The 26,067-nt window shown below is 35.3% G+C and overlaps 1 long non-coding RNA gene across 1 annotated transcript; it reads right to left on the bottom strand.

Annotated features, from left to right (window-relative positions):
• Positions 1 to 2,801: 2,801 nt before the first annotated feature.
• LOC143238737 (uncharacterized) lies at positions 2,802 to 23,209 on the bottom strand. Its single transcript, XR_013020733.1, has 4 exons — positions 22,195 to 23,209; positions 20,696 to 20,846; positions 4,559 to 12,469; positions 2,802 to 3,291 (listed from the first exon to the last, which is right to left on the bottom strand). It is a non-coding gene; the product is annotated as an uncharacterized LOC143238737 (long non-coding RNA).
• Between the last annotated feature and the right edge of the window lie 2,858 nt (positions 23,210 to 26,067).

Below are 26,067 nucleotides of genomic sequence, written 5' to 3'. Positions count from 1 at the left end.
TTCTCCTTCCTTTAAGCATACTTTAAAATTTAAGTATATAACCCGAAATACTGAAATCCCATTTAGTGGGTTTATTTCTTTGTAGTAAAGCACAAAATGAGCTGTCTGTGTTGTGCCCACCATGGGTTTCGAAACATGGTTAGAAGTTCGCAGACTTTCCGCTGTACTACTGGGGATTGGTGCTTTTTAAAGGGAAAAAATGTTATTTAACGGAAATATAGATAAAACATGAGACTGGAAAGATAGAAATTGTCTGTGTAACACTGATGTTCAAATTCTAGATAATGCTTTGTACAGACACCTGTATAGAAGTGGAAAGTTATATTTGTCTCTTCTAACTTTAATTCCAGGTTAATAACCCTTGATTAATAGAAAAAAATAGCTCATATTAAATTTATTGGTATTCCAACTTTTCACATCATACTATCATCCCTCTATCGGCAGAGAGTCCAATTTAACTCTCTTTTATTTATAGACTGCTCAAATAAATAAATGATTATAATACGTTTTTTTATTATTTTTCTTTGTCATTATTTGGATATAATAAAAATGTTTTATTGGATTCGAATGGTTTCAAAATTGAGCTCGTTTCGTTAAAGTAGAGGCTACTACCGTTTCACGTTTTTTAACATTCGCTGTATTTCTACATCAAGTTATTCAACTCGTCTTGTGGAAGAAGGCGAATCGAACACGCTTACGTGAATAGGTGGAATCGTCTGGATGTGACAGGATCTCCAAAGATAAAGAAAACTTATATTTCTTGATTTTTGCCTAGATTAAATTGTGTTATTAGGCCTAAAGAACTTTTGTAATCACATCACGGAAGTGAACGTCAAGATTTTTTAGAGGTTTACAAGTCATATTTTTTAACTCAGTTAAATATTTTATTCGGTTATGTAACTTTGATATTGAGATCGAGTTTCAGTTGTGAGCCACATGGAACCAAGTTCTTCTCTTTCGGTTAATTTAACGACTGGAGTGTGGTTTACTGAATAGTTTCAGTTTAATAATAATGAACATGCACTGCAGATGGAGCTGTAAGACTGTATAAAGTTCACCAGTTTATTAGATCAAAAGGTAATTAAATTATTATCTCTGGCTGTCATCAGTACACGTCATGACTGTTGTTTTTTTCTCCGTCGGCACAAGATAAAGATGACCAGACAGACCCGTATATAACAAATTTTATATTACATGCTAATAAAAGGTGAACCTTATGTGTTTTAATAGTTTTTTATGTCTATGTGTGTTTTTCTACATAACGTACAACTCTGTGAAGAAATTGGCAAATTTCAGCGTCACGCAAAAGTGAAATATTTGTTTGAATTTCGCGCAAATCTACACGAGGGCTGTCTGCGCTAGCTATCCCTAATTTAGCAGTGTAAGGGAAGGCAGCTAGTCATCACCACCCACCGCCAACTCTTGGGCTACTCTTTTACCAACGAATAGTGAGATTGGCCATAACATTATAATGCCCCCCACGGCTGAAAGGGCGAGCATGTTTGGTGCGACGGGGATTCGAACCCGCGGCCCTCTAGCCTTACACTGCTAATTAGGGACTGCTAGTGCAGATAAAGCTTGTGTAGATTTGCGCTAAATTCAAAACAAACAAACAAGCCCTATAAAAAAAGACTATACGTTGAATATGTTCAATATAAACGTGTATTGTAGGGTTATAACGTTACTTTGTTGTCAAACCACACTATGAATTTTATTGTCATAAGCCTTCAGACTTACCACTAAGTTACTGGAAGGATAGACTAACTTAAATTCTTCCATTGTAAATTTCTAAATGTGAAATGTTGGTTAATAGAATCAAAGTCTAGAACATATTCTATGCGATAAGTTATCGGTGTAACTGATAAACGAGCCGCCCCAACTTGTCCATATGTCTTGGAATAGTGCCAAGTTAGCAGAACTAAACATTATTAACCTTGAATGTTACTGATGTACGCGTTTGCGTACAACTTAGTTTTTCCCTTGGGCAGTTTTAATACAGCAGAGAAATATGAAAACCTTCATTGTCCATTTGATAAGTCTGTATTTTGTTTATATATTCTGAAACTTAATAACTATCCTGAAAATGTACACCACAGACTTACAACAGTAAGTACCCTCAATGAAATTAGGCCTTTTTAATTAAAATTATCTGGTCAGAGTTCTAAAGTGGGAAGTCAATACCACAAAACGTTTTGTTCCTATATCAGAGGTACCGCGATAACACTCGCGATTCATATTGAGTAAAAATCAAACACGATTTTGAGTTATCAACAAACTCGGCTACTGTACTATGTCACTCAGTCGCGTGAGATAGGGTTGGTAGCCATTTTAATAAAACTAGATGTCTGTGGTATGTGATATCGTCGTTGAACATATAACTATAATTAATAATAATACGTCAAAGAAAAATGACTGAATAGTTTTTGGTCTACCAAATAGAACCGTAGCTGGTTGGTTGGTTTTTCATGCTGTTAGCATGTTCATTAGAAGTACACAATACACTTATGATCAAAGGAACGCTAACCGTATAGTATGGTTCGGAAACCCACTGAATGGCAAATAATTAAGAAATGGAGTTTAGGAAAGTAACCGTCCACAGTGCGGAACTAAATGTTTTGGGTCTGCCCCCAGACGATGTCTTTGAGGTCATTTAAGGTCATGTCTTTCGGAATTTAACTAATGTGCATGATATGTCATCATCAAAGGTGTAGTTGATAACAATAATAAAACTATACTACTGAAAAGTGACTTACAAAACACACACAAATTAAGCGTTGTCGTGAGCAAATAACAAATCAAAATATTTTGGAAATTTTAAATTTATCTATGAATAAACGCCAGCTTTTGATTTGTGATTTTAGAATTTTTTAAAGTCTCCATAACAGATAACGAAGTTTTATAAAGATGGAACTAAGCACGTGGGTTTTCCCAAGCAGATAAATGAAATTTTGTTCCTGGGAATTTCCAACTGTAATACCGACCACAGCCTAGGGGAACTCTGACTGAATTGATACTCCGCGACACTGTGGAAGACTTCCCCTGAAATCGTGTTTTGCGGCGTAGAGGATTTCCGGCGGATTTCAGGACAGCGCCTTGTGGTCTAAAGCACGGGAGCACGTGCTCTCCGCGTGCTAATAAAATGTATAGTTCTGCACGTGTTGTGGAAGTGAACAGATGGCGCCGCGTGACAAATTCTCAATGTGTTTACCTTCCATGACTTGCATGTATATGTTCAAGGAACTACCAGCAGTTGTTCCGGAATAACAACAATGTTGACCTTTTTCATTAACCCTGCAGGAATAAAAAAATAAATCCTAAATGGAATATAACTAGAAATGACAAAATATTTCGTGAATTCGTTTTTCATAGATGTATAATAAAAAAAAAATTTTTTTCGTCAGGTTTGTTTATTGTTAAGCCCAAAGCTACGCAATGGACAATCAGCTCTGTGAACACCACAGGTATTAAAATCCTGTGTTTAGTGGTAATAAGCATTCAGACTTACCTCTGAGTCACTGAAGGTCTTTTTTTTCAGCAAAATTATACTAACTGAAACTTATATTTTTAGCAAGTTTAGTATACGAATCTGTGTTAAATCTTACTGAAAACTCAACAGCTTTGCTTTAATTGGGTCATCATCATATTACTGATGATTGCTATACATTTTGACCGTCGTTGGGTGCTTAAATTTAATGTAAACAGATTATATCAGATAAACCCGCCATTGAATAAGAACTAGAAGATAGGGTAGGTCATACATGTTATTAATCAAATAATTTTAACATTTATAAATTGTCAGTTTTATTACTTTGCATATCGCCGCGCAAACGGGATTTTTCTGATGAGCGGTCAGTTAGGTCCACTCACCGAACTACGTAGTGTATGATCTCTCTGACCTACAACCGAGGTTGACAAGAAGAAAGACCTGACACTGATAGAATAACAAATATATAACAAAATAACAAAAATAAAATAAGAGCAGTCGTTCAGTAGTGCATGTCGAACTGATAAGAAGAAATTGAAATATTTTATTTAAAAACCCTTAGATGTGCACCCCGATAGGTTAAACTGAGCTCGAAACTTGAAGTAAGAAATAAGATGAAGTAAAAAGTTACATTTAAACAAAATCCAAAATTAAGTTTAAACTACAGTTCAAAATGTTTTCAAACCCACGTGATAAATCTAACTGTTTGAACTTCCCTCTCTAAAGTTTAAGCGAAAAATTCACTTCTCCAGGTGAAGGACAAATAAAAGTGTAGTTAATTACAAAGTGGGGGTTGTCTCACTCAATATAAAAAACCAAAGTAACAAAAGATTAACACTAGGTCTTGACCGTGTCATACCAGTGAAACTGCTACAACAACCCAAAAAAACTTCACTTCTTAAAATTATTCTAATAGTATGGCTTTAAATATACAAACAAAGTCAAGCTTGCACATAACTTTCAAGATGTATGCCCAATGGGAGTTGAGCTCTAGAGTTTGACTGCCATAAATCTTATTCGATTCACTGAGAGAAAATATAACTTTCTATTTTTGGAAGTAAAGTACCATCTTACCTGCAAAAAAGTTGGTCTATCACCAATTAGCGAATTCAGATCTTCTGAGCTCCAAACTATAGGGAACCTTTTACTTGAACGATTTTTGCTTTCAAACTCCGAAAAACATGATAATCATGTAAAAAAAAAAAAAAAGATATCTTAAATCAAAGGATAGCAGACACATAACACCATCCTATATTATACGCCTAGTCAATATGTTATATTCATCAATGGCTTAATTTTTAGTTTCAATCTATGTAGGTAGCCTGCTTTTGTAGAATTTTTTTGAACAGTTAACAGTTATTAACTGTGTGAAATCAGCGCGTTAACAACTTCCAGTTCTTGTATCAAGAGAGGAAACAAATAAAATAGAAACTGTGAATAATATAATGTTTACCAACTTGTGACCTGTTACAGATCGCGAGTTTGAATCATGTTACTGAACATGCTTGCCCCTTCAGCCCTGAGGATGCTGTAATGTAACAGCCAATACCGCTTTATGTTGATAACTAACAGTCCAAGAGTTAGAAGTCAGTGGTGTTTTATAACTGTCTTCCCTCTGGTCTATCGTTTCTAAATTAGGGACAGCTGGCATGGATAGCCCTAGAGCAGTTTTGCGTGAAATTCAATAAACAAACCATCATCCACATAAACGCAATATCCCTGAAAAAATGTTAACGAATTAGTAAGGCAAGATTTCAACATTAATTTACGTTTACCACATTTCACTAGAAGTATACACATAGGTTCTTTTGTCAGTCTCTTAGAAGTTTTCTACCATAGAAGTAAGATTAGCTAGCTTATACTTTCCAGGGCAACTCTCTCCCATTAATATTTGGTAGGTTGGTTCACATACCTGATTTCTAACCCCCTTTAAAACCTGTGTAAACACTGTCTTACCCTGATTACTTAGATATTAGTATCTCATAATTTTAACACCAAATATTTATAAGGGTTGGGAATATTTCTCACGTCTTCTCTCGTCGAGACAAAAGAAAACATTTGAAAGTTATCTCATCTAATAGTTTTCAACGAAAGTCTTGTCTATATCCTTTAAGCATAATTGCCATTTTAAGATTTTACTTACCTTTCACATATTTACAAATATTCCTGCTGTCAGTTTAAACACCATCAATCAGCTGTTTCTCATAAAACCTCTTGGATTTTCTAATATACTGTTATCATCAAATCTATCATTAAAGTATCTTTGATTTTGTCCTTAATGTGTTTTAGTGAAAGAAAACAGATATGATCAAAACTAAGTTTTTCTTTATTAGGAGACGTAGGATCGATAATCAATGAAATTTAATCTTACCGTCTTGTACTGAAAGATAGAAATGCACGTTCTCAAGGCGTGGCATAAAGTATACGCCCCTGGTGATTATTTGTTTTGAATTTCGCACAAAGCTACACGAGAGCTATCTGCTCTAGCCGTCCCTAATTTAACAGCGTCAGGCTAGAGGGAAGGCAGCTACTCACCACCACCCACCGCCATCTCTTGGGCTACTCTTTTGGTAACGATTAGTGAGTGATATTGACCGTGACATAATACCTTCTCCATGGCTGAAAGGGCAAACATGTTTGGTGTAACGGAGCTTCAAATCCGCGACCTTCAGATTGCGAGTCGGGTGTCTTAACCACCTGAATTAGCAGTAAGTCTTGAGGCTTAAAATGTTGAAAATTGGATTTCGATACATGCATAGCTCGTCATGCTTAATAATAAATAAAACTAAACAGTAGAACAATGAAAGTAATTTATACATTAGTGTTATTAGCACGTTTCATCTTCATATCTGGTGACAAATGATGGCCACGTTAGTCTATCAGACACTTTGAACCCTCAAAAGTACACGTTAACTTTCAATGAATGGCTTACAGTATACCTGCATGTCTAATCATGCTATACTTTAGTGTAAGTCAATATTATATATTTAAAAATTATAAAATGTGAAAAGAATAGTCTCGAGGAAACAATCAATATTCTGTAGTCGCTGTTATAAACAGAGTTAAAAAACACGTGTGTTAATTATTACTAACAAGTTACTGGTATAGTTTAACACACCTCTAGCTTCTAAAGATTCTATTGATTGGAACAAGTTGATTGTTCACACAAAATCTTTAGTAGGCTAACAAAACACATGAAGATAAGTTTATCGACATCCATAGGTAAATGAAACACCTATCGTTTCACTATATTTATACTTGTACAGGAGAACTGTGCATATGTAATTAATAGAACTTTTAATATGAAAATCATGGGACAACCAACCACAGTCAATATAAAGTTGCGCTGGAACAGAATGTATCAGAATCAAATTTTGACGTGTGTCTGTAGGTGATATAAACAAAAATTGATTGCTTTTAAGAGAGGTGTGTAACAGCCCATTCTGATGTAAAATGTTCATATATTTTGATCATAAAAAAGTGTTCAAATCGAGAATTTAGAATTTCCAAAACAGGGGTATTATCTGTACTTAATGGCATTAGGAAACAAAGGAATATGGATGAGCTTTGGACACTAAGACCATCCAAAAAGAGACCTACAGTAAGTCTTGCCCCAGCCGTAATGATATAGAACGTCGTGTGGTAACACGAGTACAAAAGTCACTGGTAAAAGCTTCTCACTGCGCCAGGCAACATGAAAAGCAGAAGGATCTCTGTCCGGAAAAATGAAACTCGTCACATGATGTTTCCATGACATATCTGTTCAATCATCTCGTATATCGAATTGTTAAAGAATGAAACGAGTATTCACATAATTCCATACTAAGACCTACGATCAAGTCACCCTTGTATTTTTTGTACGATGGGCTGTTGGAACGAGCTCTAGGGAACTGTCGTCCTGCTACGCAAGATGAATTATGGAAAGCAGCATAAAAGAGGTGAGGTTTGGATATAACAGCTTTAAAACGAACTCATTTTGCAATTAAAACTAGTCTGCATGACTATTGTCAAGATGCAAGGTCGTCAAATAGAGTACGACCACACTTTTTCACAGGGATTGTAATGGAGGGGCGAGGATTCAAAATTGCACACAACCTCTGTATAAATACAGAATGATTGGCGTTTCAATCAGTCATGACTCGATTATAAACTTTTCACCAGATTTGACTCAGTTTCCCTGAAACGAAGAAAATACTTCTCTTTTGTCATGGCAAGGTTTTAAAAAATAACAGACTAAAACTAAAACAGTGTACAGATGTTGTATTCAGGATAAACCCAAAAGTTTGTGCGCAATAACTCAGTTATATCGTTTAGTATAATCTAACGATTTCGTTTCTCTAATTGGACATCTACGAAAGATTTACTTCAAACCATCGCCAGCCTATTGTAACGTCTCACACAATTGATATACAATATATCTTTTATAGAAAAAAATCATTAAAATGGCTGTTTAATAAAACATAAATTCTTTTCTGAATTTATTTAGACGTTAAAGTATAAACATGTTTCTCCTGTTTAAAAAAATCACTGAAATATATAAATAAATTACTGAGCTAATCCACTTTTGTTCATGATCTTTTATTCTTTATGGCTGGAATTAAAATATATTGACCTAAAGATTCTTAATAGATGCTAAAATACGGGGTCAATTCCCCGCAGAAGACACAACCAATAGCCCAATGTAACAGAAATAAGTATCGTTTATTTTTAACGTAGGTTTACAGTGATTTTAATTTGCCTCACACGAGGTCGTGTTACACCAAACTGTATAATGAATAAGAGTCACTTACAATAACAATTATGACAAATATTAACACTCGCGTAACAGATTACACGTAATATATCCTTTATCATGCAGGTAGGATGTTATGAAACAAGCTGTGAAATGGTTATGTGTAATTAAAGTTCCGAAATAGCGGAATAGCCTTGACGTGAGATTTATAAATGAGTCAAACCTTAATTATGTGAGTTTTATATTTGGTAAAATACATTACTTGTTATATATACATTAAAACATTTCATGAGCTTTACACATTAAATAGTCATTCATTTCGTACACAAATCATATAAAATTATTAAAGAGATAATGTCTTTACGTTTCTTTGAAGCTGATATTTAGTTTGGCCATATTTGGTTTCAAAACAGCTTGGCATCTTTGTGACATTGTCTCTGATGTATTTTGATTCTTTTGTATTGAAGAAGCTTTCTTTAATACAGTTGGTACCTATGCCAAGCATGGAGTTCAACAAATCTGACATACAGTGCAGAAGGTTTAGATTTGTTCTTTGGTGGTCATTCCATTTCCTGAAGATCTCCTGTGTTTTCTTTTAGAAGTAAGTTCGGTGTTTCTAGTAAGAGTGTCTTTATTTTGTTATAATATGAAAACGTATCAAATCAGCTTATTTCCAGAGGATATACAATAATGAATTATTACTACGATATTTATATCCATTCGTGATTCCATTCAACTTCTGAAAATGGCCAATATAATTTATAAAGATTGCACCTTAAGAACTCACAGGACCTACCCTCCTGTTACCTTTCATCGACTCTTCGGTGAAAATGTGCACATTGATTGGAACTAAACAATTAAAATCTAAACTCGTCTACCACCCCTCACCTGAAAAAAAAAGTGCTGGTGTTCCAAAGACAGGGATCTGGATACATGTTTTATCACAAAAGCTAGTCTCTGTATTATTGCTTCTAATCTTCCTCAAGTACGAAATTTCTTGATCCGTGCGTGACTTCCTAACATCATCAGCTAGAATGTTTCAAATGTGACTTCATTTTTGTTTTCTCAGAACAAGTTTTCAGATACCTTTCAGTGATCTTTTTCCTCCGTCCACTGCCTTGTATGATGTTGTTCCAAGACTTCTGTCTACTTCCTCTGTATGTGTCCAATGTGTGTTTCACCGTTCTCAGTGGACAACTGAAGTTCTTTGCATTTTCCCTAAGTTTCAACCAGCATCATTTAAATATTTGACTCTTATTCTATTTAATGGTGTTAATTCTCTTTCTCTGTTATGGTACCTCAATGGCGACGCCATGTTATTAGCTGCACTGGCCGATGATTTTGATTTTCTTTTAAATCATGCAATAAGATTGTAAAGACATCAGATTCCTATCATTAATGACTGATGCACTAAGTGATCAGATGAGAATATTTTGAATAACTTTGTATTTAGCTTAGACATCTTATACAACTTGCAAAAAAACATCTGCTAAACATAATCATTTGTGGTTATTTCTCCAAAAATATTAATTTGTGACATACTGTAATTTCTTTGTTTCTTGTAGAGCAAAGCCATTGTGGGCCATTCACTTGCTGTGCCGACCACTGAGACTCGCCGTAAACCTACCGCTGACCCACCAGGGCTGTTACAGTTATGGATAGATTAGGAAAATTAATAATTTGTCTATACTGATGCCTTTTCCAACATTTTAAACTCCAATAATTTTATTTCATTGGCACAAAAAAATCGAAGGTGCGAGAAATTTTAAAAAATTAGTATATTTATTGTACAATTACGTGTAAGAAAAAAATCATATAGCTTAAAGAACACAGTTTCTAAACACTGTATAAGTTGTACTGTATGGAACAATAATAATTAGGTGTTCATTAAATAAACAAGGTTTCTTGGTTTGTTTTAGCAAAATAAGATACAAAATGGGCTAACTGTGGCGTGCCCATCGCGAGGATCGTTCAATACGCCCTCGAACTTTCCATTGATCCACTGGGCGTCTCAGGTGGTTAAGAAATGAGTTGTAATCAAGTAGTGCCTTACTAAGTTAGACAGAGATTATAAAATACACACATATGAAGAATCTTTAAGAAGAGCATAAAGTCAGTTTTGTTGAGAGTACTCGGGTTGTGAACCCTGGGTTCACGGACCGTTGAAACAACCTGTTGTGTACTTGACCAACTCCAACTAGCTGATAAGAAAATAACTCAGAAGTTTGTAACGAATGCTTCCCTCTAATCTATGAATTCAAACTTAAAGATAGCTATGAAAGTACCAAAACAAATCAATCTGTCCATTGTTCTACAAGGGCGTTTCTTTAAATAAGTATAAATATGGGTATTATAATTATTATGTAGTACATTTTCATAGGGAATTCTCAAAATAAACCAGTACTTGTAACATATCCAACGCACTGAAAAGCTTTAATTGAAATTATATATATATATATTAACGAAAATAATATACTTATAAATAATGTTTGGAGACTTATGAATAACAAACCAACCAAACATAACTATATTTCATTCAGAAGAATGACCTTGGTTCGCCCTCTACCACAGAAGTAACTGAAGTCGCCTCACCTTACAGCCACTCATGTTTTGTCACGCGCTGTACCACAAGGTGCCAGGTACACGTTGCTTCGTCACGCGGAATGACGTAGTAGTTGTACGTGATGCTCGATCATTCTCTGTGTTTTCGCACGATTTGCGCTAGCTGTTTCTAATTTCGAATTGAGAATCTTCGGAGAGCTAAGCGTTAGTTTCGTTATTGTTAGTCGCAGAGCTACTCAATGAGCTGAGCCGAGTGTACAGGTATCGAAACCCGATTTTTAACATTATAAGGCATCAGATTCATCGCTGAGTCACCAGGGGTCAGACTAAACGGAGAGCAGACAGTTAACAGCACCAATCGAAGCTCTTGGACTACTCTAACCATGAAAATTTTAGTTAATCTTAAGATCCCACAATGCGGCACACTTGGCCACACCCGATCCCCACGTAGGTGACGTCATCAAAAGCAAAACATTTGTTCCTATTGCATGAAAATTGATCTTTTGTTAATATTAATATATAAACGTACCCCAAAGACCTCTTTACATGATTCAGTTTGTTTCCGTGTAGCCTTTATTCAGGTGGGGTGAATGACAAGCATTTCATTGTGTGTATCATCATATTTTTACCATCTTTAACGATATTCTTACTGCAACGACCTTAATAAGTTGGCACACTGTATTAAGGAGTTAAGAATCAAAACTACACAATGGGCTTCCTCTGCTCTGCCCGCCACTGGTATCGAAACCCGGTTTTAGCGTTATTAGTCCGGAGACATGCCGCTGTGCCACTTTAAGGGAGGTGCATTTTGAAAGGAAAATAGTGGCGTAACCACACGTGGGGTATTCGGGAAAATCTACACACACACACACAGAAAAATATAATTTTCATTGATGATACCCGAGACTATTTAAACCCCTTTAAAAAATATTTTATGCACATATGAGTGCAATTGAGGGGACCACCTCTTCCGCATAAGCGCATGATTATTATGTGATTATATAACTTAATGACCCCCAGCGGTACATCTGCGGACTTACAACGATATAAACTAGAGTTCGATACCCGTGGTGGGAATAGCACAGATAGCCCATTGTGTAGCTTTGTGCTTAACTACAAACAAAATATTCTCACAATGGTGACACCCGACCAAACTGTGTGCAACTTCGAACAAATATAATAAAAAGTAAATAATTTTGACTTTAAAAAATCACATGCTTTAATTTAATGCTTCTATCACCTTTTAGGGTGCAAAGTTTCTAAAACTGTATGTCGACTCTAAACTACTGTTTGTGTCTCATGTTTAGAAAGTCTCATGAAGTGATTCACATAATGTTTTTAATATTTTTTATTTATTTTCGTTTTCTCCGATTTCTGCTGATCTGCTTCTCCCCCAATGAGTCAGCGGTAAATTTACGATCTTACAAAGCTAAAATCTGGGATTCGATTATCTGCGGATTGCCGAAGACAAAACGCAAATAATCCGTTGTTTAGCTTAGCGCTAAAATAACAATATAAAAATACTTGTAATCCGTCCGTATTTAAAAGGATTTTTAACCAATGCGGTTTCTTTACCAAACTCCACAAAAGCTTTATAGAAAAATGTTTGTATTCAGGTTTAACCGCTTATACTCTGGATACTGCGAAAACCGGGCCTTCTTACTGGATAGTGTTGACGCAGTCAGAATCACCTACATAAGGAGACCGATTAAAACGTTTATAAAGTAAAATAAAAATTTTAATAACAAAGCTTTTCTTGCAAAGACTTAACATTTTACTATTTTTCTGTGTTCGCAATACCTTTTTTTATAAACCAAAGTTAGATAAAGCACATAGTTTAATTACATTTGATTAAAAAGAAACACGAACGTAAACAAAGGTTTTAAGTCCTGGTCAATACTACGAGATTTGAGCCAATAAAATTCCGAAATCCCGGGATTCAGAAAAAACTATGTGGCTGCAATTTCCAGTTACATAAAATTAAGAGAGAAGAAATGAAACTGATAAAACAATAAATTCCAATGTTAAGCCTAACCCGAGATTATCGAAATCAAATATTCAAAACTGATTTAAGTATTTTGATGGTGCTGAGGTGAATTAACATTATTTCAAAAAAATATTTGGAACCTTAACTACTGATTTTAAAATGCAGACTCGAAATGAAAGTTAATTTTTTTTGTCTCAGTTGTTTCCCCCTCGGTGGGCTGAACAGATAGCCCGATGTGGCTTTGCTATAAGAAAAAACACACAAACACACTCAGTTGTTTCACAATAAAACCATATCGAGCTGTGTTCACAGCGGGAAATCTGAGGGTTGTGAAAAAATAAATAAATGATTTATGACTATAGATTCTATTACCATTATATATATATATATATAATGTGTGTGTGTAATCTTAATTTAAAATGTATACTGTTATCATAGTGGATATATACGTGTTTCTATCTGTAAAAGTTTTACACTTATCTCACGCTTTCTTCGATACTTTAGAAACATCGAAAACATATATTAAGCAATAAAAGCTCAGTAAAGATTGAGTTTAGTGAATGACTTATTTAAAACTTGCCCCGATATCCGAACACAACTTAAGAAAAGGAATTGTTTAATACGTATCAAGTAAAGATTAAATGTATTTAGGTATACTCTACAGAGACAACTGAAATCATTGTTTTGTGCAAACACAAAATATGTGTTTGTTTTTCCTCATTTCAGCTTGAGATTATGTTTTTCTTCTTCTAAAAATCCTGTACCTTAAAATTCGTTAGAAATACTCAAGGTCAGGTATAAATGTGGAATTAAAAAAGAATTCGACGGATGTGACGTTAATTCTTGTATTGGACAACTGTAAGGTTCGGATTTACATGTTTTTCATTGTTTATTTTTGAATTTCACGTAAAGCTATATGTGATTTTTTGCGCTAGCCGTTCCTAATTTACCAGTGTAAGATTTAAACGAAGGAAGTTTGTCACCACTACTCACCGCCAACTCTTGGGCTATCCTTTTACCAACGACTAATGGGATTGACTAATATTATAACGTCCCCATGGCTGAAAAGTGAGTATGTTATGTTTGGCGTGATGGGGATTCGAATCCCCGACCCTCAGATTATGAGTCAAGCGTCGTAACCACGTGGCTATGCCAGGCTACGTATGTTTTTCACCGTTTTACTAGTACTTGTGTCATACGATTCATGTTAAAGACTCCTTTACTTTGGGATCGCTCTTGTGTTTCACAACGTGTTGAGTTTAAAATTCCCTCAGAAATACCTACATTAGCCGTCCCTCATATAGCATTGATAAACTAAAGGGAAGGCAGATAATCAGTACCACCCGCCACCAACTTTTAGGCTACTTTTTAACCAACAGATAGTGGATTGGCCGTTACATTAATACGCCCCCAAAACTAAAAGAACGAGTATGTTCAGTGACTGAGATTCGAACCCGAGACCCTCAGATTGCGAGCCAAGCGCCTAAACCAATAGGCCACATCAGACCTCATGTTAAGGACTCCCAGACTTCGGGATGGCTCTTCTAATTTACACCATGAATCCCCTGACTTCACTTCTATGTGTTTTTTCCTTTCTTTTCTTAGTTTGAGAAGTAAATTCTAGCTGAGTATACTGACGTCTTTAACACATGATATACTGATCAATAATCCTTCCGCGTATAACCCGTGTTGACAGAACGATCACGTAAGACAGTAAGTGGTAAACCTGTTAAAAGTTTTCGCTTTTTAAGCGTTAGAAATTAAAACAAAAATAGTTCACTAGTATAATGCAGCGACACTTAACGAGGTTTCTACAAAATAATGTACAAAAGAGTTGTAATTAATTTCTGGAAGAAAAAAACGAACCCGTGCCAACGGTTTTGGGGAGGACGGGAATTAATGCAGTTTTACACGTTAATCTAATATCAATCTAATTATTGTCCTACCTTTAATTACAAGTTTCCACCTTTAGATTAACAATAATAAATCAATATATTATAAAGAATGCTGGTATGAGTACTAAACATCAATTAATGTACAGAACATCGTTTCAACCTTCTTCGGTCATCTTCAGATTAACAAAGCTAGTTTGTTATCACGAAAACTAAAACAATAAGTTTGAAGAGGTACCGCAAACAAGTTTAAATTTCATGCAATTTTAGGAAACAAAATTAGTTTAATTGCTCAAGCCACGATAAACAAATAAATTAATGTTACAAACGAAGTTAGTACATTTACGGTTAAGTTCAAATGTAACAGTATTTATAACTTAGTGCTTTGTTTCTATTCTCTTTATGCCCGGCATAGCCAGATAGTTAGGTCACACGAATCCCCGTCACACCAAACGTGCTCGCCCTTTCAGCCATGAGGGTGTTACAATGTTACAGTCAATCCCACAATTCGTTGGTAAAAGAGTAGCCCAAGAGTTGGCGGTGGGTGGTGATGACTAGTTGCCTTCCCTCTAGTATTACACTGCAAAGTTAGGGACGGCTAGCGCAGATAGCCCTTGTGTAGCTTTGCGTGAAATTCAAAACAAACCAAACTATACTATTTTATATTATTCCTTCAGTTAGACAGTGCAGCCTTTGTAACATAGAAGGAGTGTATTTTCATGATATCATTCAGTGAAAAGTATGTTTTCTTATAGCAGGGCCACATCGGGCGATCTGCTTTGTACATTGAGGAGACTCGAAACACTCACTCTGGTGTTGTAAGTTCGAGAAAAGTGCCGCCGTCCCTCTGAGGGAGGCAACATTTACTCTTTAGACAGTGATGTTCATGTTGGTTGGAGTCAACTCTTCCAATATTTCTAACGTGAAATGTTTGGAGTTTTACTCTTTCACCTTTTTTTCTTTATTTTCAAAAGTAAAGAAGTTATTATGACTTTAACATCTGTCGGCTTCACAAAAATGTCATCAATGGCAAACCAGAAGCCTTGTAAAGTAAAAAACAACATACTTCGATACTCGTGGTGGGCACAGCATAACAGCCTATTGTGTATCTTTTTGCGCTTCACAACAAAACGTTTTACCATAGAAACTTATATGATTTAAAGCTCACCATCAATCGTGACGTTGAAGCACATCGTTTAATATACACAAGTAAAGAAAAAAAATTCAAAAAAGGAAGTAAAAGTAGAGATTGGTAGAGTTCAGTAGAATGTTAACAAATATTAGCCACCCCTACCACCTTGTTTGTTTACATTGTTTCTGAAGGACTGATATTAGCAGGGGCGTAGATTCAGGGGGGATGGGGTATACATCACCCTTCATTTTAGGTGGGGGTATGGACCATACAATCATCCCCCCCCCTACAGTTTGGTCTGTTGAATTGTTTTATTGCATCACAGGCCTACAAATTGTGTATTTGTTCTTGTGATTCTAGTGTTCTTACCAATCGAATTACATAATTAGGCCTAGATGTAGGCTTTTTCAGTAGCCGAAATATACATCTTTAATATAGGCATGCTTCTAAGCTTTTCGATCTAAGCAATAGTTCGTAAGTATCAGTCAGTAGGCCTAAGTATACATGCAAGGCTTGCAAGCACTATCACAGAATCTACCTACGTCTTGTACGTAGTGTAAGATTAAGTAAAATATTGTATTTTCTTGTATAATTAAAACACAAAAGTAGCGATTTAAACAGCCTTAAGCCTCTACTCGAATTGTATTGCTAGTTTTTGTTTAAGTGTTTTTATTTAATAGACATTATATTACAACGTGTTTGCCTTTTGATGTGCTTTAACAAGAATATATTTGTGATTGTTTAAGTATTTTTCGAGTAACTTCGAGTAATTACTTTCGTTGTAACTAGCACACATTATTGTCCCAGCGATGCCCAGGCGGTCAGTCGGCTCGGTAGTCGCTGTGAGGTTCGCGTGTTCGACTTAAATACATTGAACAGTTCAGTCCTACTTCCATTCTGTTCTATCTTCGTTCGTTGTACGTTAAAGTTTTTCAATGAAGACTGTATTTTAGCTTGTTGAATCATCTGGGAAACAGATTCCAATTATGACAAGCAAGCGTCTGAAACTTTCCGATATTAGACAGTTCTGCAAGCCAGTTACTAGTACTACAAGTGACAATGCAGATGCAGATAATCCAACAACCTCAAGCAAAGGAATAGAACTTGCCATACAGAGGAAATACCATGTTCATCAGAGGACGAGTCTGAAAATGCTTGTGCAACTATTGCACATCATGAACCACCAGATAATTGTGAAACAAGTTTGTGCAGTAATGAAAAATCTAACACTCCACAGATACAGTGTGGAAAGCCATATCATCCAGACGCAAAACTAATACCACGACAGAAAACAAAATCTCAAAATATCAACTTCCAGGGCAAATGGTTTGATGAGTTCCCATGGCTGCACTTCGACAATCAGACTGAAAAAGTCATATGCTTTCATTGTGCCAAGGCAGAAAATAGAGGCCTTTTTACAGGGAAATTGGACAGGCCAGTGGAGTATACCTTCATATCCACCGGCTTTTGCAACTGGAAAAAGGCAAAACAGAAATTCAACGAACACCAATCCTCCTCTCAGCACAGATTCGCTATATCTCCAGAAGGTTCACTTGATGTAACGCCAGTGACTGTCCAGTTACATGATGGAAAAAGAAGCAGCAGAAAGAATGCAAAAGAAGTCTCGCCAAAATATTCAGAAGTTTACGTTTCTTACTGCGTCAAGGTTTAGCATTACGTGGACATACTGATATGAAGGAGAACTTCCTGCAGTTAAGGAAGATCCTGAGCTGATGGCCTACTTGTTAAAGAAAACCACATTTACATCACCTCAAGCTCAGAATGAAATAATGGAGATGTTCAGCCACCAAATACTGAGGAACATAGCACATGAAGTGCAGCAAAGTAAAATCCTTGCATTAATGGGTGATGGCACTCAAGATGTTACAGGTGCCGAACAGGAAGCGATATGTAGATGAGAACCTTGACGTCCATGAGACATTTCTTGGTTTGTACAGTGTTTCCAATACTACTGGTGAAACCATATCCTCGACTATACTTGATGTACTGACAAGACTCAATTTACCACTGTCAGGATTAAGAGCACAAACTTATGATGGAGCCGTTAACATGAGTGGTACGCACAGTGGATGCCAGGCAAAAATAAAAGAGAAGCAACCATTAGCTTTGTTTTTTCACTGTGGAGCACACAAGACTAATTTAATAATGCAACATGCGGATGAAGCTTGTGAATGTGTTCGAGATTCTATCCAATGTCTTGCTTCAGAGGTCAGGCAAATACAAGACAATCTCTGAAAATATTGTATCGTCAGACAGCCACAATGGTCCAGTTAAATACATCCGCCCACTGTGTCCAACACGCTGGTTGTGCCGCCTATCTGCAATTACATGTGCTAATGATCACTACAGTGACATTGTTGATTCTTTGTCTGAATTAGCAAATGAAAAATCAGATGTAGCAATGAAAGTACGAGGTCTGCTGGACAGATTTGACAAAGGAAAGACAGTTTTAGGATTGTTGATGGCTCAGCATCCATTAGCTGCATTAGAGGAACTAAACCGTGCATTCCAAGCAAAATCAGCGACAGTATCTGGCATGATTGAAGCATCTGCAATGACAGTTGAACAATTGCAAGTATTGCGAACAGAGGAAAATTACAACACGATATTTGATGAAGCTGAGAAAAAGGTAACTTCCCTAGATCTGGTGCCTATTGAACTACCACGCATTCGCAGACCCCCCAGAAGGATCACAGGTGATGGCTCAGCACACCATTCTGCAACAGCTAGAGATTACTACAGAAGCCAATATTTTGAATTTGTGGACATAGCCATAGAACATCTGACCACTAGATTCAATGCAGACAACAATGACTTGAGGCAATATCTGGCACTTGAGAACATGATCACATCTGACAAGATTGACAACTCGGTTATAAACTTCTATCCAGAAATCTCTGCACAACGACTCGAGTTTCAGTTGCCCATGTTCAAAGGAACAACAAAAGCAGTTTCTCTAAAAGATGCGAAGGATGCTTACTGTAAAATGCATGAAACAAGCCAGCAGATGTTTAGTGAAGTGTTTCTTCTCATGAAAATTTTTCTTGTATGTCCAGTATCCAGCTGCGAATGTGAACGCAGCTTTTCTGCATTAAGACGGTTGAAGACGTGATTAAAGTCAACTATGTCTCAGTGCCGCCTCAACCATGTGGCAGTTTGTCACATTCACAAAGATGAGGTGGATAAGATAAATATAGAAGAGCTTATGAAAGAATTCATAAACAGATCATCACAAAGGAGGTCTACGTTTGGGAACATGTAGACTAGAGGACTAAATGAATCTTACTTCAATGAAAAGTATGAATAATTATGTGCTACATTGTATTGATGTGTAATTTTTAAGAGTTCGCAAAGACATTTTAATTATTTTTATCAAACAACATGAACAGTTTTTCAGTAGATATAAACTTATCAAGGGTAATTACTAATTTTATTAATATTTGAAAACGTAATTCATGCAATGAAAGTTATTAGTAACCTTGTCAAGTATAATGGCCATCTTTTATACTGTGCAGTGTGCAGAAATAAATTAATGTGGCAGTTAATTTGTGACACATTTGTCTTTACTCTATTAACATTTTGAAAACTGTTCACAACACCTCACTTATACAAACCTACATGGAAACCTTGAAGTATCGTGGCAACAGGATTACTCTGTAACTGCATGTTTACAGCTTTCAGGTTCACATAATCAGAGATTACCAACTTGAAAATTGAACAGTCCACATAAGTGGTTGCAAAAATCATCTCCCCCATCGGGTGTAAACAATCTACGCCCCTGGATATTAACCACCCCTACCGTCTTGTTTACATTGTTTCTGAAGGACTGATATTACCCATCCCTACTGTCTTGTTTATATTGTTTCTGAAGGACTGATATTACCCATCCCTACTGTCTTGTTTATATTGTTTCTGAAGGACTGATATTACCCATTTCTAACGTCTTGTTTACATTGTTTCTGAAGAACTGATATTACCCATCCCTACATTTACTTCCTTTTAAAAAGTTTTTCTTTACTTGTTATTAATACAATGTTTCAGTAAGCACAAGAAAGTTGTATTTATAACAAAGTTTTAAATATAATGAGGTTCCAACCAATATTTATTACTTATCTTTTATTGGCTGATAAATCCTGTTTCACCCTGTACGTAAGGTTCTTAGGGAACACCAAATTTCTATAACAAAGCTACCTTCAAGGGGTAATGATAACATCGGTTACATTAGAATTATTGTTTAATTATTATTAATTGTTAACAATACTTATAAAAGTGGATACTCTGTTTGAAACTATGTCACCTCAGTAAAACTGTCTGACACCATTATTTTAGTTACTCAGTTTTCATGTTATATAAAAGAACAATAAATTAAAATTATTTACTTTAATATTTACAAGCATTACCAGAACTTGTGACTCAGTCACTACAGCAAACATGCTCGCCCTTTCAGCCATGGGGGCGTTATAATGTGACGGTCAATTCTACTATTCGTTGGTAAAAGAGTAGCCCAAGAGTTGGCGGTGGGTGGTGGTGACTAGCTGCGTTCCCTCTAGTCTTACACTGCAAAATTAGGGACGGCTAGCACAGATAGCCCTTGAGTAGCTTTGTGCGAAATTCAAAACAAACAGTCATTACATAGATATTGTTGTATAAGGTAACACTGTATATTATTGTTTAACACCATTGTTTTAGTTACTCAGTTATCATGTTATATAAAAGAACAATGAATTAAACTTATTTACTTTAATATTTACAAACGTTACCAGAACTTAGATATTGTTATAAAAGGTAAGTTTGTAAAGTTTTGATGACTTATTGACGAGATATTTAAAATACCATTTTGATGAACAATCCGAGCTATCACTACATAGATATTGCAATCACTTGCCTGATAATTGTGTTACACTTTGTTTCCACTTGCATTCATACAGTCAAGTTCATATGGATTTTTAGTCGTCTAAACCCATTACAAATTGGCTGCAGACACGTGCTATGTCACTGCTGCTACTTCTCGCCTCGCAGGATCTAGTTGTTTTCAACTACAAATCAACAGACGATCATCTGTTTCAGGACAGCTGGTATGGGTATTAACACTTACTTATAAAGCAGAGACCAACGTTTCGACCTTCTTGGGCTATATTCACCTGAGAAGGATGAAACTTTGCTCTTTGCTTTATTAGTAAAAGTGATAATACCCATACCAGCCGTCCTGAGATACATTTTTACATGAAGTGGGTGTCTCGTAATCACGACAGACAATCACATATATAGTTACAACTATAAGGAAACAAATACATGAAAGGAGAACTATACATGTAGGTATACAGTGTAAATAGAAAGAACAACAACAAATTCTAAAGTTAATTAATACAAAGTAAATTGATTAACAGTTTAAAAAGGATTGATTTTATGACACAAAAGTGAAACAGGGGAAGACTACAAGGGCGGAGTTAAGTAGTACAGGGAAACCTAATCGGGCGAAGTTCCGTAATTACATTTTACTGCAAGTTAAAGAATTGTATACACCACATTCCAAGGTAATTACTTTTGTCGTCTTCTCAAGGTTATATTCTATTTATTTTCCTCTTCATTGGTATTTTATCACGTGATCTGTGATATAAATGTTGCATAGCTTATATGTTATTATGAAAAAAATGTTTTGTTTTAGCTTTATCCCTTAAATGTTAACTTCCCAATTCTAAATTTTGATTTTTTTTGTAAACTGGTAATAATTTCATTGCTGAATTGTAAAACTGCGATATTATCTTTTCTTGCATCACGTTATATCCTTTTTGCCCATTTACGCACTTCCGCGTTTTCTATTTCCTATTAGATTTGATCTCAGTCACAAGTTGTGCAATGTAAGAAAAAATTGATGCAGAAATAAGGGATAAACTAGGCCTAGTGAATTTTGAAAAAGGTTTAACCCTGGTACATCCTAACTTCTTCAGTTCTTAACACTTAATTGACAGATAAAAAGGCCTATAATAATTAATATTTTACAAACAGTAAAAATAAAATAAAGTAATTCAACGAATAAATATTACTTATATCTCATGATAATTATTCTATCAGAATTATTTTATATTGCTAACAAAAGATTATCAGCAAAAAATCAACATATTTATGGCTTACAAAATTAAAAGAAAAATTACAGGAAACATAATATTTTGAAAACCTTTGCCTGTGCACTTAGTGGGACATAGTGAAGAGTTAATTATATCCATAATGTAATAATGTATTCGTGTTCCTCTTGTAGATGCGCTTCCACAGAAATGTTGCAAGCTTGCAATGCTCAATAACAAACGAACAAAAACCTAATTCATTTTCAGGCCGAAATATCCCACGTTAATTAAAACCCAAAAGTTATTATAAAAAACACACAACCTTTCGCCACAAGCCTAAAAGAGGTCATATCATCCTATCCCACGATTCCCTAGCTCGATAACCTTTGACGTAATAACAGTCCTAGGATCAAAGCTCTAAAGACTAACCAATAAGCATTCGACATGTGAAACGCCCTCTTTCTTTTTATCCCTGTGACTTACATAAATATTTCTTTTTTATTTACAACTGTCTTATTCTCGAGGTATATTGTAATTACTAATGCCGTTAAGCATTAAGATGTATTCAGTCTACGATTCAGCACGTGGCGTTTACATATATTTCTTACTGAAGACCCAACCGCTCCCCATTGCATACGATTTTTCAAACGAAAAAAAAAAAACGAGTTCGAGCATCACTTTCATTATAAAGAGAAAACTTGGGGGCTTAAACACTATCATGTTGGAAACAACGACAATAAAACTCAGAAACAAATTATTTTGCATCTATGTTTGCATTACAGTTGCTGTTCTTTGATAAAATAAAAATATCAAAAATCATACGACTAACTATAAACCTGGAACCTTCTTTTATTCAAAGAAATATATTTTATAATGCAGATTGATTGTTGATTACAATCCACGCGGGCGTGGTCACACGAGGTCTGCCAGATCGTGGACGGTCACTAGTTGATCCATGTTGTTGGTGATGATTCCATAGCGTTGTGATGGTGCTTGGGTGGACATTCACAGCTCTGGCAACATCTGATCGAGATTCGCCTGCTTCCAAGCGTTGTGCTTCAGTCAGTCTTGGCGTAACTGTATTGCGTGTCGGTGGCTTAACACTGAGCTATGGAAACCGAGAACCCGTCACTTTTATAGGGATTTTGCACATGTTGCACTTGCAGAACATGCAGATCTCTCAAACAAATTTATTGGACACGCATGCGTTTTGGCGAAAAATCCGATGTTTTCCTCCGTTTTCAAAGTGCACAACTTTTATTGTCATTTTGGTCTGACAATCAGTGCCTTAACACGTGTAACATCACATACTCTGAGCTTGTAATGTTATTACATATATTTCTTTTTTAAAATAACAAAAATATTCCTTTTGCGTTTCTTGTTTTGAAGAGTATATTACTCGGAAAATGACATTGTCTTTCACATTGAATATTCATATGCCTAGATTATTGTCTCTAGCCTACTGTACAAATTCTTGGGACATTTTAAGTTGGAGATTGTCGTTACTGTTATATATTTCCATGATTAGAGTGTCGTTGCCCAGCGATGTAAAACTACGTAAAACAGACAAAATGGAAACAAATAACCACAATCTGACTATATATATATCGAAAATTATTGTAATTTGATATTTAAATTTTTAAAAGACTATTTCAATTAGGATACATTAAGCTGCATCAATTGAACTCCATATAAAAAAGACTGCAGTACTTAAACATGAATAAACCTACACTATTAAACTACGTTAATCTATCCAATTAACTGTTACATTGATTAATCGTTAATTAAAGTTAAATCGTTAATTGAATTAATTGTCAGTTACACGTAACCTGTCCCAACTGTAAGTCTTTGTTTTGTTTCATTCCTTTACAAATAGTACGATGCATCACGGTTTTTATTACCGAATAAAACAGTTCCGTAATCAACTCAGACTGTACACGAAGATATAGAAAGAACAAAATAACAAGTAAATATTTATAGTTCATTTTTATAAAATATGAAAATAAAACACTCGTTTTATTTATAGTTATTCGGATAATTTTAAAATTACTTACTGAAATATACAGAAAAAAACATTAGTTTTCAACGGCACTTAGTGGTAACACTCGAAATAAAGCAGCCATACTTTTATTTTACATCAAATTTATTAATTTCGACAGATCTTTGACCTAGCCTCCCAATAGGAAAGCTGTATGTTTGGGGACTCACACCGCAAAAAAACCCGGTTTAAATACCCATGGTGGGCAGAGCACAGATAGCCTACTGTTTAGCTTTGTGCTTAATTCTAAACAAACAAAATATTTGACCAATTTTTTTACCACAATTTGTACAGCTAAGAAAATATATAAGGAAGTGCATTTCATGGTGTAGTTCACTGGACGTGACTTAGTGATTAGTATACCCAGACTGTAAAATTGAGAGTCCATGGTTTCTGTCCCGTCGTTATAAAAGTGAGCTCTGCACCTTAGAACCGTAGATGCGCTATAAAAGTAACGATCAAATTTCATTGTTCTTTCGGACAGGGGCAATGCCTGGTGGGTGCTGTTGACAAGGTGTCTTCTCTCTAGTTTGTTTAGTTGAAAGGTAGGGACGTGTATATATGTAGTTTTGCGCTATAATTCTGAAACAATTACATGGTATACCGAGAACGGATCCAGTATTTATTTTACAGTACAAAGTCTTTGTCAGTATTGTTCAACTGGCTATTTTCAACAAAATCATTTTTTTATAGCAAAGCCACATTGGGCTATTTGCTGTGCCCACCAAAGGGAAAAGAAAGCCTAATTTTAGCACTGTAAATCCGCATACAGGAAGGGAGGGACAAATCAAGTTCAATAATAATATTAATAATGGCAGAATAAAATTAATCATGTGTAAAGATACTGGTCTGACGTTTGTAAATATGAAGAACTTACAAAAATTAAAAAGTATCCAAAAATTGCTTAGAAATTTGAATAAAAATAACAATGAGTGATAATTAACCAGATCAAAGAGGCGACACTTCACAAAATATATAGCCAAATAAGTTTTGACACATTAAGGTGTCATGTCCTAACGCCCTCTAGTGACTATATAATTAGAAATATACTACACTGTGCGTTTTAGATATGTGATCTCATTTGATGGTGAATGACAGCTATCTGTTTATACTAGCGATAAAGGGTAAACTTTATAAGAGCCAGAATAATAAAATAACAAGTATTATATGACGATAGTAAATTCAGAACAAGCCACACCTAGACACTGTGATTTGTTCTTGATTTAGTTGATAACACATATATTTGTGAAACTGTTAAAGAAGTAGTATTTTTTATTCCGTTATCAATAATATTTACAAAATTACCCAAAACACCGATGGTTCTTTTACGAACAGAGACAACAGTAAGTCTTCCTATTTACATTACCAAAATCAGGGGTTCGATTTCCCTCGGTGGTCACAGCAGATAGTCTAATGTGACTTTGCTTTAAGAAAAACAAACAAGCTTTTAAAAGCTAATTAGATGTGCAATTTGTTTATTTTTGGCCTTTGTATAATTTGTCGCTATATTTGAAATTAAAGGAGTCTTTGATGAATGAGCTGGCTTATGTTATATATTTGGAGAATGCCTGTGCTATGTATTTACCAAGATTGTAATTAAACGATTCATATGTGTACATAATTGGTCGTTGTGAGCAATCTGCTTTATGGGGTTTGGGGATGCCGTGTATTGTGGTGTGCGTAAGTCGGTCTTGCGTTATATATTTTTGATAAACAGTTTTCGGTAAGTCAGCAAAGCACATAGTCACAACTTTTACACAAAAATTGTGTAACAAAGAATATGCAAATTAGCTTGTTAAAAGAAAAAAAAACGTGAATTGTTTATACCTGAATAAACAAAATTCACCTGGTTGCTTTAAAATAATTGACTTCAACCAGGCTTTCGTGGTACACTAGGATATTATGATAAAACCACGTGAGGTTTACAGGAAGTGTTTATGATAAGTCATTCCAAGAAACTAAGAACCTTCTCAAAGCACTTCTACCTCTACCACGCCCACTGTTTACTTAACTCCAAGAACGCGTGCTTGTTGAGTGACGTCACGAGTCACGTCCAATCACAATAAGGTTGCTATGGTAGGAAGTTCGTAATCTACGAAAGAACGTTATGTTTACCTCTTAAGTGGGAACGTGACTAGTATTTCTGAGAATTCTTGA

This window comes from Tachypleus tridentatus, chromosome 13, assembly GCF_004210375.1.
Source record: "Tachypleus tridentatus isolate NWPU-2018 chromosome 13, ASM421037v1, whole genome shotgun sequence".
Taxonomy (NCBI): domain Eukaryota; kingdom Metazoa; phylum Arthropoda; class Merostomata; order Xiphosura; family Limulidae; genus Tachypleus; species Tachypleus tridentatus.
Note: the sequence above shows the minus strand (reverse complement) of the source record. Positions and strands in the feature narration are given on the sequence as shown.